We start from the raw sequence: 6,960 nt of genomic DNA on the forward strand, positions 1-6,960 counted from the left end.
ACATAATACCCCACCCCATACCTTACCAGTTTTACCCACAATGCCCCTCTGTGAGCCCAATCATACTCATATACTTACGTAGTAATGTTTGTATTATTGTATATTGTACATTCTAATTCTGATTTAAATTATAGTTAACGTGTGTTCTGTAATTTGTTTTGTTACATGTTGAGGGTCACAAGTGATCAACTTCTGCTGGATGGATCACCCTCATTAAATATTGTTCAAATAAAAATGAATTAAAATCAACAAAGTTAAGACATGACATACAGTGTGTCCCACTCACTTAAAATATATTTAGATTAATATTCCTGCTTCCACTCATTGCAACTGTAGCATATCAGACTACAGTATTAGAGCTAGCAGTATCGTTAGTAATTTTCTACAACTATAAATCAACAACAAAAATATTGTCTTGCATGTACAGCAATTGTGTATGCCACATTTTAAATTCAATACTTAAAATATCCCAAGCATGCAGACAATCTAAAAGATAATACTATAAATAACAGTATTTATCATTATTTTCAATACTATTATTACTAAATACTATTATAACAATAATGTCACCTTATTTTATCCCAAACATGCAAAGACAAATGTCACATTCCAATTAGCCTGCAAGCACTGATTGGATTTATTCAGAGGTAAAAGGTACAAAGCAAAAAGCAAAGACAGATGACATGACAATGACAGTTGGTTAAAATGGCATGAAAAAGCCCTGCGCTGATCCCAGGGAAAACCTAGGCATAAAAGAACACCCCCGGTTCCTTACAGTAATTTCAAGACTTGTCACGAACTTCATATAATATAAATTGGAACGTAGAATTTTGGAAAAAGACATTTATTAACCCTCCAAATATAGCGCCCTCACCTTGCAAATATATGACAAGAAATGCAATCTATGCAGTAGATGCTCAATGATACAAAAAAAGTAAAGAAACATGTGTGTTAAGCTGTGTCCACATTATCATGTGACAAATTTGTGTGATGCGCCCATAAATGGGCCTACAGTAATGATGACAATGCTCTGTTTACACCATCAAATTTTAAGTGACAAAAAACTCTGATTGCCCATATTTGGGTATACAAGATGTCATTGATGATATATATGGGCACGTTAATACACAAGTTTGTCACATTAAATCTGAATGTGTGGACAGACCTTTTATTATTTGTCACATAAAATTTCATAGTGTGAACACAGGTTTAAACATTGAAAAAATAAAAACATTCAAGCAGAAAATTGAAATTAGCAATGCAGTAATAAAACAAAATATTATTATAAATCAAACTCTAAAATGTTTAAAAAATGGAACACACCTCAGTTGCCTTGGGTTATCAAATAAATTTAAAAAAAGAAAAGCAAATTATTTATCAATTATATATTTATTATTATATAATTGATTGAAAATTATTAATTACAAAAACAACCGTGCTGACAATTTAAAACAACAATTAGTATTATAATTAATGAGTCAGTACTCGTGTCTAGACTAAGGAGTACTGTACTGTACTATATTCATCCAGATGCATACTAAAGGAGAATATAAACATTCGTTGATGTCTAATACTGATTGGCTGAAATGTAGTGTAATTCCTTCTCATTCAAGATGACAAAATTACAGTGAGGTTGAGTAGCTGAAAATTAAAATGCTTGCTATTCAACCCAAAGATGTTTTTTTTTTTTAACAAACTCAACACTAACAGATTAATGTTTTATCAAATAAACAAAATTATATTTTTGGGTTGTGCACCCTAAACTTCTGCGAAGAATTGTGATATCGCGATGGAATCTCGAAGAGGAGATTACTTATTACCTCAAGAATTTACCTTTATCAACAATATAATTTTTTTTCCTCACCACCACTTTTGCATAGAGACTTAGGTATGTGTTATATAAATTCCACTATACACTGTACATCCATACACACACATACAATCATACAATGTTAAAACTAAATTTCATTTCAGCCAACCAATAGTAGATATTGACATTAACATACATACAAAAAGGCACTTTACAAAAATTATATAAAAAATGTTAGTTTCTTCTACTACTAAAATAATTAATGTTAACTCATATTATTAAAATTTTTCAACATAAAAACATTAATTATAAAAAAAAAATGTTAATTCTTGATTTCAAAGTGTATTTTCAGTTAGTTTAAACTAATTTTCAAACACAACTGTGAAAGTGATGTAATAGTAGTAGGTTTTAAGTCAATCAGGAAATAAAATCAATTTCCTTAGTTTTAAAGTCACTTGTGCTGTTTGGCAAGGCATTTCATGTTTGTCTTGTTTGTTGTTTAATTTATGTTTTTCTTTCTTCACCAGTAGTTATTTATGGGTACGAGATCAGGTGAGATATGGGCAGTTTGAGGATTTCAAGCTCCAATGAAACTTTCTGGAGTGTCTTTAAAAACCTTACAACAGAATGTGTTATTCATTAGCCCAAAATATGTGCATTTAAAAAAATTGATGTTATGTTTCAATACACTGTTGTTTTGTCAGAACTTCGCAAGAAATATCCACTAAGCAATATTAAGTACAAAACTGGGTGAAGAAAAATAGGGTGAAGTGCCATGCTAAAATACACAATGTGACAGTGCCGTNNNNATCTTGAAATGGGGGGGGGGGGGGGGTGAGGGAGTGGATGGGGTGCAAAGGTGAAGTGAACTGTGAGGGACTTAATGATTAAGTGAGGGGAAGCTAGCTTGCAAAACAGTGATATGGGGTGATTTTTATCTATACATGAGTGTGATTTTTGCTTCAAGCATTTTTAAGTGGAGGGACTATGAGCCCTGAGATTTCATAGGGGGAGGCATGCACCCAAAATCTCAAACCTAGATACACCACTGAAATTTGGCCAGTTAGAGTTTCAAACTACATCTCCTTATTTACAGACGAGATAAACCCAGTATTAAACAAAAAAGCAGGCACACAAGACATTTAATGACATTAAGACTTTTATCAATCAAATGCTTGTCAGAGGTTAAAACAAAACAAAAAAAGATGCCATTTCAAGGCCAAAGTGCTGACCGACAAACAATCTACGAACACTGATAATACCTTGGGTTCTTCTCCAGCCTGGTTATTTAGGCCTAAGGGCGGAGAATTATGATCAGTCTGCCAGTGTTTCTCCAACTCTTCGGCTGAGCCCAGCGATATCATACATTGTGGGCAGATAAAACCCTGCGGGGATGGATTTCCATAATTTCAAAAATAAGGTCATCAGTTTCCTCTCACACAATACAGTTAAACTTGCCTAAGTCAACTTTGCCTATTAAACTCGAATAAACTTGCCTAAGTCATAATTTCTAAGTCAAACTTATTTTACATGCCAAATTGTTGTGTTTTCCATTAATTGACAATCTGTGTTTAAAAGGGCCGATTCGGACGAGTAAAATTTAACTGGGTACCACCAGCTGAGCGGTCGCGTGCGGCAATTAAATAATGCCCCTGGGTATAGAAAATTCAAAAAACATCTGGCCCAAAAACCCACTTTTTTACTGGATATTTCAATTACACCTTGCCTCAAGGCGTAATTAATCACCCGTAACAAGGCCCAGGTCACAAGTTGACCCTTCAGATTTGTTAACAACGCCAGGTCAGATTGCACTGGACAAAAAGAAGCTCGCGACCACGCTGCATGATTCTTCGCATTGTTGCCCAAGCTTTCTTTCCACGCTGGTCGTTTTCTTCGTCGAAAAACTTGGTTTAGATCAAATCCGTCGTCGAGAAGCAATATAAAAGTTGTCATGATAGTTAGGTCGGCTGGGTTAATCATAATTCGGCGTCAATTTGTAAGGATAATTGCAAGGAAATGAGTAAATTGTATAAAAAGTAAACAGAAATAGCGTAAATTCGTGTATGAAGTTTTGAAATTGCCGCGAAAACATTGCTAATTTGACACGGGGTCGTCACTCAGGTCACAAACTATTCAGAATTCTGACCTTGCAGAAGCTTGTAAAATACGTAACTTCCGTCAAATTAATGGGTAAATGGATTGTTATTTTACTCATCCAAACGACCGTCGCATTAGTAGATTACCCATGCAATTGAGTTTACGTCCTAATCCAACCTAAGTCAAATTTTATCCAAGTTGAACAATTTTTCAATGGCATTTTGGATCTGACTTAGACAAGTTCAACTGCAGTTACTAAAGCATTGCTAATTATAATGTCTATAACAAGGTACAGTACATTAAAGCAACACCATACAATTTCTTTACATTTTATCATGCAACTCCTAAAAAAAAAAAATGATTAAAAATAATTCTATAGTTTTTCCTGTTGAAACAAACTTTGAGTGCTTATATTGTAACATAATAAAGATGCACAATTTTATATTTGTAATAAGCTCGTGAAATATAATATTAAAATATTACTTGTTGACATCATTTTTAAGTGACTTTTTAAAGAGGATTATAAGAAGTGCAGTCAAGTTTTTATCATATTTCTTTCTTTGTAAATTTGCAAAAAAAAAAAGTAAATAACTCTACTGCAAATGTACTTTTAATTGAACACAACAATACACACCCCAACTTGTTTGCTCTAGGTTGGGGATAAGCAACATGCCAAATATTTTTGCAGAAAATCAACAGTAAAACTTCTTATAGAAGCCCTGGGCTTTTACTTTTTTTTGGTGAACTTCGGATATGGGCTCTTTTTTCTAGATGGCTTCTTTTCGAAATTGGCTTCTTTTACAAGGCTAATTTTAAATAAAAACTTAAGGGGCTTTTTTTAAAAAAATGAATGCTGTAAATTTGGGAATTACTAATCTACAAAACAATAAATAGGGGTGAATGTAACACTATGGAGTATATTACCCAGCATTAAATCACCTTATCTAAACTGGCCAAGTCTATTTTTAACTGTTTACTTTGTTTCTTTGAAATCCATGTACAGGGTACCGGTATGTACTGTAGGCTCCTATCTCAAAAATAATGCTATCTTCAAAATAGGCTTCTTTTCAAGGGTAATTTTGCAAACTAAAAAAGGAAGGGGGGGTGAGATTCAATTCAAGATGGGCTCTTTCTTGATATTAGGCCCATTGGGCTTCTATTTGAGGTTTTATAATTTACAATTACATAATTTTTTTTATAAAAATCATAATCCTTCAATTTTAGCAATTCAATGGTTATCAAACAAACATACTGTACTAGATATTAATCTTAATTTTATCTTAAATTAGAGCATCTTAGACCTTGATCTTTGGCTTATAACACCTTGTTATGTAGCAAGGCCATGGATTCACTTACCGAGACATCATGACTCGATGTTTGTTGTTGAACTTGATGTGAAGGGGATCCTTGTTTTGACTGCAAGAAAAACAGGCATAAAAAGAGGTCGTCTTCAACTTGTGACAAAAAAGAAAAATAACAATACAGTACATTACAGAATTATTAAGTACCATAATTTCTTATGCACTGTGATTTTAAAAGTATCTTAAAGTGAAAACCCTGTTTATTTAATTACAACACAAATCTTTATCAGTAGCGGTGCCAGTGTCTGAAATCTGGAGAGGGGGGGGGGCCCAGTGAGGGACAAGGTAAGATTTTAGGGGACAATACTGTATGTTTTCACCATATAAGACTGGATACAATTTAAGTTAAGAGATAAGGGTCATTCTGACTCAAATCATGTGAGCCCCCCTTGGATTTTCCAGAAAAAAAAAAATTCTAACAATACCTTGATATGTCAAAAGAAAGAATCAAAAATTTCAGGTTCAATTTCAAAGCGGTTTTTAAGTTATGACATTTTGAAATTTAGGTACCACGCCCCCTTTTCATGCCGGAAATGGTTCCTTTAACTTTGTACGGTTTTTATTAAGGTTTCTCTGGATATAATGAAGATAAAAAGTTGAAAATTGCATTATAGACTGAAATTTGGCCCCTCTTTCAAGAAAAACCATTGAAATTTTGGTGGTGTTCCCCCACAAAATCCCCCAAGGCTTTGTGCAAAAAGATTTTCATTTTTTCGGTATCTTATCATCCTTTAAAGTAAGGAAGTCAAAATGAAACATGTGATGAATATGTTTATACTACTACATATTTAAATGTTTGCAAGGTAATTAGAGCAATAATGAAGGTTTGAGGAGGTCCCGAACATGGTTGCAGGACCACTGACCCTAAAAATGCCACCTACTTTGACTGATCGGATGACCCTGTTTACACTTAATATTAATTATGAAATTTATACCAGTACACAGATACACATATCATCATTGTAAAAGTAGAAAGTTTAAACTTTGACAGATTTCAGAGTATTATAAATATCTGGTCAATAGATCACATCATAAATATGTCAGTATTTGTGACTTTATCATTATGATCATTGACCACTATGATTTTTATTTGGCTTTTGTTCATGAGTATGCCCACAAATAAAAATGTACAATAACATAATAGACATGCACGTAGTAAGTTGTACGCACTTTGAAGCAAAGTATTTTTAATGGATCTACTGACCGTTCTACTAAAAATGTTTAAAAATCGGGCTGAGGTATGATTATGGCACTTTCAACTGGGAATGGCACTCTCTGATTTTGTAATAATTTTGACTAGGCCTAGGCACTATAGGGAGTTTGCTTGAGGGAGTGTGGGAGGCGATCCTGATTTCGGAAGACTCCCACGAGTTGCGGGAGATTCAAACTTTATGAGGGCCAGTTTTCTGCGCAAATTTTAGTCAGTTTTTGAGATATCCTACATACAAATAAGCTAGGCATAGAAGTAGTACAAGTATGTTACTTTGAATATCACAACGAACTACACTAGGCCTTATAAAGCCCTAGGTTAGGTAAAGGCCTATGCATTGGAGGATGCGACCTGAACCTAGCCCTAGCCTACGTTGAAGGAAGTTTCCGCGTTCCTAGCCGGGCCAAAGCCAACTTAGAGAGCCTAGGCTGGGCGAATGCTGGGCTGGCCCTAGGGCCTGTAGGTAGGGCATGGCCTAGGCC

The sequence above is a fragment of the Anneissia japonica genome, unplaced genomic scaffold (genome assembly GCF_011630105.1).
Source record: "Anneissia japonica isolate Jap-2015-1 unplaced genomic scaffold, ASM1163010v1 scaffold1239_len605302_cov174, whole genome shotgun sequence".
NCBI lineage: Eukaryota > Metazoa > Echinodermata > Crinoidea > Comatulida > Comatulidae > Anneissia > Anneissia japonica.